We start from the raw sequence: 12,213 nt of genomic DNA on the forward strand, positions 1-12,213 counted from the left end.
AGGTCAGCTAAGAGAGGGGATAGAGCAGGTGATATGTGAGCTTAAAGAGAGAGGAGAGGGGCATCTGGGTGGCTCAGTGGGCTGGGTTTCTGCCTTCGACTCAGGTCATGATCTCGGGGTCCTGGGATCAAGCCCCACATCCGGCTCTCTGCTCAGCAGGGAGCCTGCTTCCCCCTCTCTCTCTGCCTGTCTCTCTGCCTACTTGTGATCTCTCTCTCTGTCAAATAAATAAATAAAATCTTTTAAAAAGAGAGAGAGAAGAGGAGAAAGTCTGACATAATCAAAGAGAGTGGGAAAGTAGATGGACCACGTAAGGTCAGGCTGCATAAGCGCCTCTTGGGTGAGTGATAACAAATTTAAAGTGAGACCAAGCAGGGGTGCCTGAGTGGCTCAGTCAATGCGGCAACTGCCTTCATCTCACATCATGATTCCAGGGTCTTGGGATCAAGGCCTAAGTCGGGATCCCAGCTCCATGGTCTGCTTGTCCCTCTCCCTCTGCTCTGCCCCCGGCTCATGCTCTTTCTCTCTCTCAAATAAATAAATAAAGTCTTTCAAAAAATGGAAAAATCAAGTGAGATCAACCACAGTTGTGTGTTTGTCTACAATCACATTCTGTCGCATGGTTATAGGCATGGAGTAAGAAAATAGTATGGCTTACCCAGGTTGGGATTTTCTCCAGCAAAACTCAGAAAGCGAGAACGTCCATCAGAGCAGTTGAGGGTGTGTGCGTTATCACTACAATGACAGACCCTGAAATTTAAGCTGGAGAAGAAGGGAAATGTATACAAAAGGCAGGTGAGGGAGAATGGAAAGAGGATACCAGGACTTGCACGGTTGAGGTCACCGAAGGGAGCTGCAGAGTTGGGGTGGTGGTGGTAGGAAGAAAGTTATTGGAAACAGAACCTACAGAGAGGTTGCAGTTACTGGCGATAACAATGTTGGGGTATGCCAGAAAATGAAGAGTCGTGGGAGTCTGGAAGTCAGGTTGCGTGGTGCAGAGGGCAAGGAAACTCGAATCTAGTGTATTAAAAGATTCATCCAGGCTCTGATGTTAAATTGTAAAGAATCCCACCAAGAGGAATGTTAGAGAGAGAGCCAGCGGGAAAAAAGATAAAAATCTTCCAGAAACTCAAATTAAATGGTTTGGGGTTTCCGCAAAATATTTATTTCCCACTTTAACTGAGTTCATAGTAAGTAGTATTCAAATTTACCTATAACACATTTAACAGGGATCCTAGAAGTCAAGTGGAACTCTGTTAACCAACCTCCACTAACCAATTTGCCAGGTTAGCTGATACTCCCGGGCTCCCTCATGGAGCCAAGAGCCGCAGAAAGCCGAGGCCACGCCCCAGGCAGTTCACTCAATGGGGCTCCCATCAGCAGAACTGGGTGCTTGCCAAGGGCCGCTCTGTTTGTTCCCAATTCTGTTGATGCCATTTAACCTTGCTTTTGTATGTATAATTGCACAATTTAATGAAATATCATGTAAGTTCGTGATGTTGAATCCAAAATAAATAAATAAATAAATAAGCCCTGTCTTTGAAAACCATGTGGAATGTTTGGGAAAGACTTCATAAAGGTGAGTCACTAAAAAAAATATGCTGTCAGATTAGATGTGAGTGAGACAATCGTAAAGTATTTTTAAAAGAATCATAAAAATGAAGGTGTCAGTACCCAGGCTGCTGTGCCCATGTCTTAGGTTATTGCTCTACTTGAAGAAGCCAAAGCAGAACTCACAGACAATAAATTATGGTTGGGGCTGATGCAAGGAAGATGATGCCGAACTCCAGCCAGGGGACATGGACCCGAAATGAAGACGGCGGATCTACAGGAGAATGCTGGGGAAGGAATGTAAAAGTATACGTTCTTAACGTAAGTAAAATCTTTAAAGTGTCTTTTTTAAATAATCTACTGCTTTAAACAACTTCTCCAGTTAACCAATTTAACTACTGCCCTGAATGCATTAGATTAAAGGGCTTCTGATGTTACTTTAAACTAGACCGGCATCTAGACAGGCAAACCACAGAGATGAAACGATTCATTCCTGAAGTAAGTCCATTCCAAACACGGAAAGAACATTACCTGGTTGAACTGGACAGTGACTTTGATCTTCGCTGTTATTTGTGTAAAGTCGTACCATTACCAAAATGGGAACCGTGTTACACAAGCATCAAGGCCACACACTGGCCGTTAAGGCAGGCTGCTCCTGAATCCCTAAATAAATGAGAATCCCTGCATTGAAGTTTCCCTTTGATTCCTTTCATATCAGAATAAGAGTTTTGGTATGATGAATTACGTTGTAACGTTACATTCATCATTCACAGGGTAGGCTGCGTGAATGTGGTTATGGGGAACGTAAATAATTAAACTTGTCCAGAAGGATCTATATCAGTGTGACATAGGAAATATAACCGTGATTATGCTGCTGCACAATCTGACCAGTATTTCCACCCAAGTCCAGAATGTTAGCTGAACCAGGCAGTCCAGAGGACAGAGACAGATGACCCTACAGGGCAATCGCTGCCAGTAGAGTAAGGAACAGATGAGAAGCATTCAGCGTGGGGAAAAGAGGAAAGCCATGTCTTTTGAACACTGTGATGGACTCTCTATTTTAAGAAACAGAAGAAAATGAAAAATTTGTTGCAAATGGTAAGAAATGTCCTGTTCAAAGGAAGCAGCCTTCCTTCTAAGTAGAACAAGATCACCATGAGATACACAGAAAAGGATAAAAGAAAAAAAGTTGTGTGATACAAAGAAGAAAACTGGAACCAAATCTCTTTGCTCAGCCACATTTAACTAAGGTTTCTGCACATTCTTTACTGAGGATGATTGAAATTCTTGTCTCATTATCATCATTAAAATGTACCACATATGCTTAGACTGAGGTTAACCAAATACTACACCTTATATAGTTTTCATCTCAGAGCATGAATTCAGTCAAAAATTTCAAAAGTAAGGAACCCTTCCAGGTCTTGTAGGAGCTGTGATTCAAGACTGAGTTATAGCCCTATTAACTACCACAAGCAAAACCCTGGCACTCACAGCTGATGGTATCTCTTTTAGAATAATTTAGTGGTATCTATCAGGTACTATGAATTCTTCATACCTATTCACCAAGTGATGATACCTCCAGGAAGCTAGTCTATAAAAATGGAGAGTGGAAAGGCATTTATACACTAAGATTTAGAAACAATTCACATTAAGAGCTTTAAAGAAATGGTTAAGTAATACGGTGGTGCATTTGTATGTTACTGGGTCTTCAGCGCCCTCACAGAAGTCGTAAAATGGCCAATACATATGCATAGAGATGAGAATACTTGTTATTTTGAGAGTTGGGCCCCGAGTTCTTATTGACATAGAAACTACTTCATCATGGGAAAGAAGGAGCAAGCTCATATGCTAAAAAGAGTGGGGCAAGTGACAGAAGTGAGTGAGATGGCCCAGGTCTAAGAGATAACGTGGAATAGTGGGAGTGGGGGTGAGGCTCGCTGAAGGGTGCTTCCCCAGCTATAAAGACAACCAATCCTCAGCTCTGTCTGATTGTATCTGGGAGTGTGCACTTGTGTAGCTAGAAATGTTGCATCTCTTCTGATCTTTTTTTTTTTTTCTTGCTTTCTTTCTTTCTAAAGGAGCTAACCACCTGAATTTTTTTTAGGCTTTTTGTGTAATGGCCAATATTGTAAAGCACCACTTAGAGCTCAGGGGCTGCCAGGGTGACTCAGTGAGTGTGTGTGTGTGTGTGTGTGTGTGTGTGTGTGTGTGTGTGACAGAGAGAGAGAGATAGCAAGAGAGAAAGAGAGGGAGAAGAGAGCTGAGGATAGCCTGGGTAGACTGAGACTAGCCAAAGAATAGATAGCTAGACTACCCTGCAAAAAAGTTTCACTTGGGGTTGAGGGAAAAAAGAAAAAAAAGAGAAAGAGGAGAGAAAATTAAAAAACCAGCTAACATAGCCATAGACGGGGTACGAACTTGGAAGAACAAGGATTTTTTAAATATCTAATTCTTAGGGGTCACACAAATTTTCAGCAAAGAATGCCATGTGCACAGGTAGCCTGGGTAACAGTGTTAGGGGGAGAGAAAAGGACAGAAGCTGTTTGTTCTTCCACCTGGCTTAATGTAGTCAAGGAAGAAAGGAACTACTTTACAAGTGGAGAGAGAAATGAGTTCCAAGCTTTAATAAAACAGGAAATCAGAGAGAGAGGTATCATAAAAATATAATCCTCCAAGAAGTCCAGAAATCATTGCTAGGGCATTGGACAGCCCACGAGACAGAAATCAATGAGTGTATTAAGGTAACCTTATCTGCCATTCCTAGATCTCAGTGGTTTAAAACAATAGAAATTTATTTCTACTACACATCACAGTTCACTTGGTGATGCATAAGAGACTAGTAGTTCTGCTCCACACAGTTATTCATGTTCTCAGGCTGACAGACTATGTGACACATGAATTCCAAGGTTACCCAGGGCATTCGGCTAGCTCTTGGTAGGAGAGGGAGAGAATAGAGAACCATGCAAATTATTTCTATGACCCACATTCTACTATCCATAATTCAATCATATGGCCATACCTAACTATAAAGAAGGCAGAAAGTGTGGTCTAGGTGTATGCCCAGGAGGAAAGGAAAACTATCTTCTCTGACCCAGTTAATTCAAGCACATTTGTTTAAATCTTAAAGAACTGGGTAACATGTACATGGATGGATGGTTGGATGGATGGTTGGATGGATGGATGATGGATGGATGGATGGATGGATAATAGGATATATAGATTTGGAGGACAAGTCCCCAAATATTTGTATATGTATTTATATGTCTGTATTGGGGGGAATATATATCTTCATACATAATAGAAGTTTGTATGTTTGCTCCTTCTTAGTCTTCTCCCATTGTTTCCATGGTTCACATGATCCTGCCTCCCCAGACAAAAATTGACTAAATAAGATTGACTAAATACCTTACCCATCCTAGACCAGTCAGAGCCCCATTAAGTAGAGTTTGGAATTAAAGAAGAGAAGCTGCAGTTTGAGTTCTTTTTTTCTTTTTTCTTTTTTTTTTTTTTAAGATTTTATTTATTTAAAGGAGAGAGAGAGTGAGTGAGAGAGAGGCAGAGGAAGAAGCAGGCTCTCTGCTGAGCAGGGAACCCAACACGGGGCTCAATTCCAGGACCCTGAGACTGACCAGAGTCAAAGGCAGACGCTCGACCAACTGAGCCACCCAGGTGACCCTGCAGTTTGAGTTCTTGAATTGGGAAGTCCTAGCAGAGACTGCGAGTTGTCCACAGCAATAGGGTTGTAGCTGGATACCTGATAGCACCTTTGACATTTCCCAGCTTCAAGTGGCAAAGTGTGGTTAAGTGGTTTAGTTCAGATCAAAGGACTGAGAGCAGAAATTTGGAAATTCGGTATGTAACTTCTAGATTATCTCCTACTTGAAAGATAAGCCCTTTCTCCTAAACAAGTGCTGCCTCTACTCCATCCCACAAATTGAAAACTTGGATATGCTAGTGAGCAAATTTCAACCAGGCAGACCCTGTCAATACCCCAGGGAATGGCAGAGCAAAAAGATGGAAGAAACCTAGAATCCAAAATGGCTACATGGAGCAGACCTACCCCATCACCCTGGAGAGAGACAGAAATACACTTCTTTTAAGCCACTGCATTTCAGAGGCTCTTTGAGACAGGAGCTCAGTTTTTACTGAAATAATACAAAGGCCATGAACTAGAGTAGCCACATGCATGTCCAAAACTGAAAAAAATCAGTGTTCAAGAGCAGGAAAAACACCAAAAGGAAGCAAAGATAAGAAAACGTTCTGTCTTAGAGAAATGAAAAGAGTAAACATTATTGCTGTCTTGTCAAGGACCAGAGCCCTTCCTTCTTGATGTTCTTGAATTTCATGGATAGCCTTTCAATAAATGTCCATTTTTGCTTAAGCTAATTTGAGCTTCTGCTGCTTATAGCTATAAAACCTCTAAGACTGTAAGAGAGCATGAGTTTTAACAGCAGCTGTGTCTGTGAGGTATATAGGTCATATTTTTTTTAAGTAGGCTCCACAACCAGCATGGAGCCCAACACGTGGCTTGAACTCATGACCCTGAGATCAAGACCTGAGCTAAGATCAAGATCAAGAGACTTGAGACACCCAGGTACCCCAGTGTACATATCATTTATTTACATTTCATTCAATTTCCCAAACATCTTATAATGAAAAGACATTGCTTTTTTTTATAGGAGAAAGGTTATATTGAAATTTTTTTCTACTACAAGAGCGCTTAAATAGGACAAATAACCCTTCTAACAGAATTCTCTCTTAGCTATACTTCTTGTCTGGGTGTGCCAGATAATACATTAATAGTAATGATACTCTTCACCATATATCTATCATGGGCAAGACACTGTTACTATAAATTTTTAATATGTAATCTCATTTAATCTTTGCACCAAGTGTATAAGAAAAATAATATCTGCATGTTAAGAATAAAGAAATTGGTTAAATAACTTCCTCAAGGTAAGCAAAATTAAGCCACCCTCTCAAATGTCCTTATTCTTAATCTCTGGAATCTATGGATACCTTAGGTGAGGGAGCAAGAAAGAACTAAGGCTGCAGATGGAATTAAAGTATCTAATCAGCTGGCCTCAAAATAGGGAGATGATCCTGGATTAGCCAGGTAGACCCAGTGTACTCACAAGAGTCTTGAAAGTGAGGAAGGAAAGTAGAAAAGTCAAGAGAAAGAGATGCGATCACAGAAGCATGGTCAGAATGATGCAAGGTAAGGACTCCACCCACCATTGCTAGCTTTGAGGACAGAAGAAGGGGTCATGACCCAAAAAATGAATTTAAAAATCTAGAAGCTGGAAAGGGCAAAACAAAACAAAACAACAACAACAACAAATGAGATTCTCCCCTACAATCTCCAGAAATGAATGCAGCCTTATCAGCACCTTGATTTTAGCCCAGTCAGACCCATGCCAGACTTCCAACCTAGAAAACTGTTGTTCTAGCAGCTAAGGTTGTGATGGTGTTAGAGTAGCAATAGAAAAAATAGCACACTATTTCTGTGAGAGAGCGGCTTGTGGACGTGGAAAGAAAAGAAAGCAAAAAAAAAAAAGTTTTATCTGCCCATGTGGCTCAAACTGGCCCCAGAGAAGGTCTCCTGAAAGTGGTCAGAGAAAGTTGCAATTGGTGATTGAGGTATAGAAAGGTCTGGTGTTTTCTATGGTGGGTGGACCCTGAGAAATAGTCAACAATGTTAATACACTTTCTGGCAGATTCATCACCTCTGAAAACCTTCAACGACCATATGACTGAAGAAAAATAGGTTTTATGGAGTCTGGGAAAGAGCTGACCTAGAGATATTGTTATAGATATGTTAAATGAATTTTGAAAGTGGAAGTAATTTAGTGGTTATATAATCCAATCCTCTTTTCCAATTTTTTTATTTATGAATATTTTAACAGCTTTACTGAGGTATAATTGAGATACCAAAAAAACTGCATATATGTAATGTTTATAATTTGATAAATTTAGACACACAGTGAATCCATCAGCACAGCTGAGGTACTAAACATATCCATCACCTCATATCCCTTTGTTTTCATTTTGGTTTTGGTTTTGGTTTGGAGACTGGGTTTTTTGGGAGGTGGAGATAAGTTCTGGTAAGAACACGCAACATAAGATCTATACTCTCCCCAAAACTTTAAAGTGCATAATACAGTGTTGTTAATAGGCATAGTGTCATATAGCAGATTGTTGGAACTTATTTATCCTGCAAACTGAAACCTTCTGTCCATGGATGAATTCCCTATTTCTCCCTCCTTGCCAAACCTGGAAATCACCAGTTTACTCTCTGCTTCTTTGAGTGTGACCATTTTAGAAACTTCTTATAAGTGGAATTATGCAGAATGTGTCCTGTGGTTGGCTTATTTCACTTAACATAATGTTTCCCAGGTTCATCCTTGTTGTTGCATATGGCAGGACTTCCTCCTTTTTCAATGCTGAGTAATATTCCCTTTTCTGTATAGAAGAATTAACCTCATGTTCCAAAGAAAGGAAAATATCACTCCTGTAATAAGGTAGGAATCTGAGTAGGAACATATGGTCCACATGCATGGAACTTGACTGACTATGCTCATGATTATATCCAGGACACAGGTGTTCCATTCATACCTCTGCATGCCAAGGGCCCAGTTCTTTGGAGTCCATAATCCCTTAACCCTTAAAGTTCTTCTTCTTTGGCTTCTAGGACCACACATTCTTGATCCTCCTACTTTTCTTCATGCTCCTCCTCTGTTCTCATTTTCTTTCCTCTCTGCTCACCGCCTTTAGAGCCCACCAAGGGGTCTTTCTAGCCTGCATGTTAGATGATGTCAAGTACAAAAGTGGGGAGAGAGTAAAGAGGGGGAGAATGGACTGACCAGTGGTGGTGTTACCACTTGTGTAAGCTCACTTCATCCACTCAAAAAACTAGGACATTAGATGAAAAATCAGCACATGCAAAAGGGAGTGATTAAAATGAGATATCTGGGGTAAAGACCCACCTGAAGCCTCATCATTTAAGATCTAGGGACAAGCTCCATTAGGCACAATAATTTTTTTTAATGGGGCAATAGATATAGTCTGGACAATAAAAACCTAGTTGAGTTTCTACCCAATCCATCTTCTCCCAGAACCAACTCCCTGCTCATAGGAAACAGTCTCTGCAGTCATATTTAAACCACATTACTCTTCCATTCTGTCCACAGTCAATTAGACCATAAACAGAAGCTGACCCATACTGCAATAATCAGATTCTCTTTCCGAAGAACTTGAAATCTGAATTCAGATGCAGTGAGTCTGTCTTTCGCTAAAACTATAACATGTAAAACTCGGGAGTTCTGAAGTCCCCATATTCTACCACGCAGATGGGTAAGTATGAAAATCCCATCTGCAGATTTTAGAGAAGATTAAAAAAAAAAAATTCCCAGAAAGTAGAATGAAGCAGATGTGCAGAGAAGGCAAAGGTGAAAACAGAGAGCAAATTTAAAGTCTTTCCAGTTACCAGCTCTTTTTGCCAGCCCACTGCACCCCTGCTCTTGGGCTCCATGAGCCATATGTATGAAAGCTCCCCATCATTGGCCAAACCAACCCAAATGATACAAAATAATACAAAAACAAAAGTCAACAAAATAAACATTCAGGAATGGAAGATAAAGCTAACAGTCGATCAGTTTTTTATTACAATGTTTCCTGAAATGAGGCTTCATTTCAGTTCACATGTCCAATGTCCCTTCTCCCCACATGTCAGTTTTTGTCCCACCTAACCTCAGTCCTCATGTAAAGGCGATCACAAGGATAATGTCTACACTGGCGGTTAGAAAGAGCACTATATTCAAAGTTGTTTAATTTAAAACCAAGATGACAAGGATGTCAGAATAAAGCTCCAAGTAATTCTAAATCCAGCTACAGCTCCCCTTTCCATATTAGAATATTTTTCTGAAAGTGAATTCTCCAGGGAAGAGGACATCACAAAGGAAACAGATGGTTATTTTAAGGCAAGTAGGAGACACTCCATATTGCCTTTCCCTCGCTCCTTCCTTAAACAGGAAGGATTTAAGCAGTTACGGCTATTCCTCACACACATTTCAGCCATCCTGTTTATGCAGTGCAGTAGATAGACAGATAATTGTGCTACTGCTCTACAGAACAAGCAGCTGAATGTGCAATGGGACTCCGAAATGGAAACCTCGTCGGTTCGCGTTAGCGAATCATCACACGAAACAAATTGTTCACTTTTTGTTCAGTCCATTAGCTCCAAGGATGAAGCGAATTGCTCTCCCAATACATAATATTCCAATTTCCTCTTTTCACTTAGCACCTCCCTTTCCTGCTTTACAAATAAAATGCATTTATATTCTGAACTTAATTTATTCCCTCTGACCAGGACTTTATTCTCATTAGAGACAGCCCTAAGCAATTGCTCTCTGAAATGAAGCCTTGGGAATGCAGTGCCTCTGAGAGAGAAGAGGTTGGTTGGGCCTGCCTTTTAGTAGAGGGACTGATGACTAAAACATGGACCCACCAAGCATTCTGCCCTCTGGCTCAGTTTTTCTGAGATAGAGTTGTAGACTGGCCCAGAGCCAATTTATCATGATTCAATGAACTTTGAATAATAGTTTGATCTTCTTAGTGTGTTTCTTCCAGAAAGTTCCAAAATTTTATATTGTTCCATTAGTTTAAACAGGCTTTTATATTTTTAGCCCCATTTCATAGATACAAATTTTGATGTCCAGAGAGAAATTGAAAAACATCTCTGAGGTCACTGAATCAGGGAATATCTGTTGTCTTTGAATTTCCAGGTACTGAGTTAAGGCCATCATGCAAATGATCACAAGCCCACAGATTCACATCTGAACGAGACTCAGTTCTATTAACATCTGGTCAAATGGAAGTATGAAAAGTCACAGAAATAAAAACAATGACCCATAGCACTGGATGGTACTTCTTTGGGCCATTAAGATACAATGATTTCATAATCTAAATTGTGAGAAAAGCTGGAGATGTTTAAGGGTTCATGATTTTAAACAAGAAGAGAAAAAAATTAACCTTTGTGATGTAATTTTTATGGTTAGATATATATATGTAAAATTAATTTTTATGATAATTCTATAAAAACATATTCTCATTCCCATTTGCAGAAAACAAAACTGGAGCTCAGCTAGTAAGCAGAGAAACCAGACTATGTACTTCCATTTACCTGACTCCAGAGCCCATGTTCTTTTTCTAGAATCTGAGAATTTTTGTTTAGAGCTGCTCAATTCGACTGCAAATCAGATCCTCCTAACACTTACAGTAAAAAAAAAAAACAATGACAAAAAAAAAAAAAAACTGGTACAACAAAAGTCTTATCCAAGTATCTTTTTTTTTTAAAGATTTATTTATTTATTTGACAGAGAGAGATTACAAGTAGGCAGAGAGGCAGGCAGAGAGAGAGAGGAGGAAGCAGGCTCCCTGCTGAGCAGAGAGCCTGATGTGGGACTCGATCCCAGGACCCTGAGATCATGACCTGAGCCGAAGGCAGCGGCTTAACCCACTGAGCCACCCAGGCATCCCTTATCCAAGTATCTTAAGTTTAATTAGCCTTGATATTCTTTTTCTATGGGACAAATCAGTGGCTTCCAGACTGAATCTCAGAGAGTCACTTAGAATCCAATTAAACCCTTCCATTGAGCAAGTTTGCTGACCACATCTTACCGGAAGAAGTCATACCGCTTCCAGCATTAGAGGAGGATAAACAGGTCAGACATCCCAGACTTCTATGGCACAGAATAAACCAAAAGGATATAAATAGTACTTCTCCAGGAAGCTGTGATTTCCAAAACCAAGAGGAAAACTGTGGGAAAAAAAGCACGTCTAAAATCTCCTGCCTCTCCTTTTTGTGCTTTTATCCTAGGCATGAGTGCTTTTTTTGGAGCCCATGGCCACAGCAGGAAAATGAGAGCAAGGGAGGAGGGGCCATGCATTAGCTCACAGACCTGGCCAAGTCCAAAAGTACATCTTAGCTTCAGGTGCAGCTAAAGCCATGAGCTTGACAATAGCATTAAGACATCATCTCTATCTCTTGCTCTTGGTCCTACATTCTCTGCCTGGTGGCTCCTAGAAATTCTAGACTCATAAATTACCACCTTCTAGTCATGGAAGAAAGACAGCAGCACGCCTCTTTCCCAAGAGTTCCAGAAAAGGCCAGGGTTTGACTTTAATTGGCCCACCTCAGGTCATGGCCCCTCCCTGCACCAGTCACCATAATATATCTCACTGACAAAGCCTTGGCCATAAGCCCATCCCCGGAACTGAGAGAGTCAGCTTTACCCAAGGAATGAACAGAGTGTAGGGGGGTGTTCACAAAAGGAAAGGGAGAGTCACGGTTACTGGTAGAAGAGAGGCAAACAGCAGCTGGCCAGTGTAAGCAGAGCAACAACCATCCTCAAACGCATAGTTCCAACATGGAAAACCCTCTGTCCAGGCTCCGTAGGAGTCATGGAGACTTTTCCCTCTGTTCCCAGGCAGACTCATCTTGGCAATTAGCTGTCAGCTGATCACCAATCCAACGTGCTGGAGTGGGCTATGCTGATGATCTGTACTTGCTGTAATCATTTGGCTGGGTGAATCAAATTATACTTTCCAATGCCACTTCAAATCAGGATTTCTGTGTCTGCACTGGTTTTCAGCAGTAAGTAT

The sequence above is a fragment of the Mustela nivalis genome, assembly GCF_964662115.1.
Source record: "Mustela nivalis genome assembly, chromosome: 7".
Lineage (NCBI taxonomy): Eukaryota > Metazoa > Chordata > Mammalia > Carnivora > Mustelidae > Mustela > Mustela nivalis.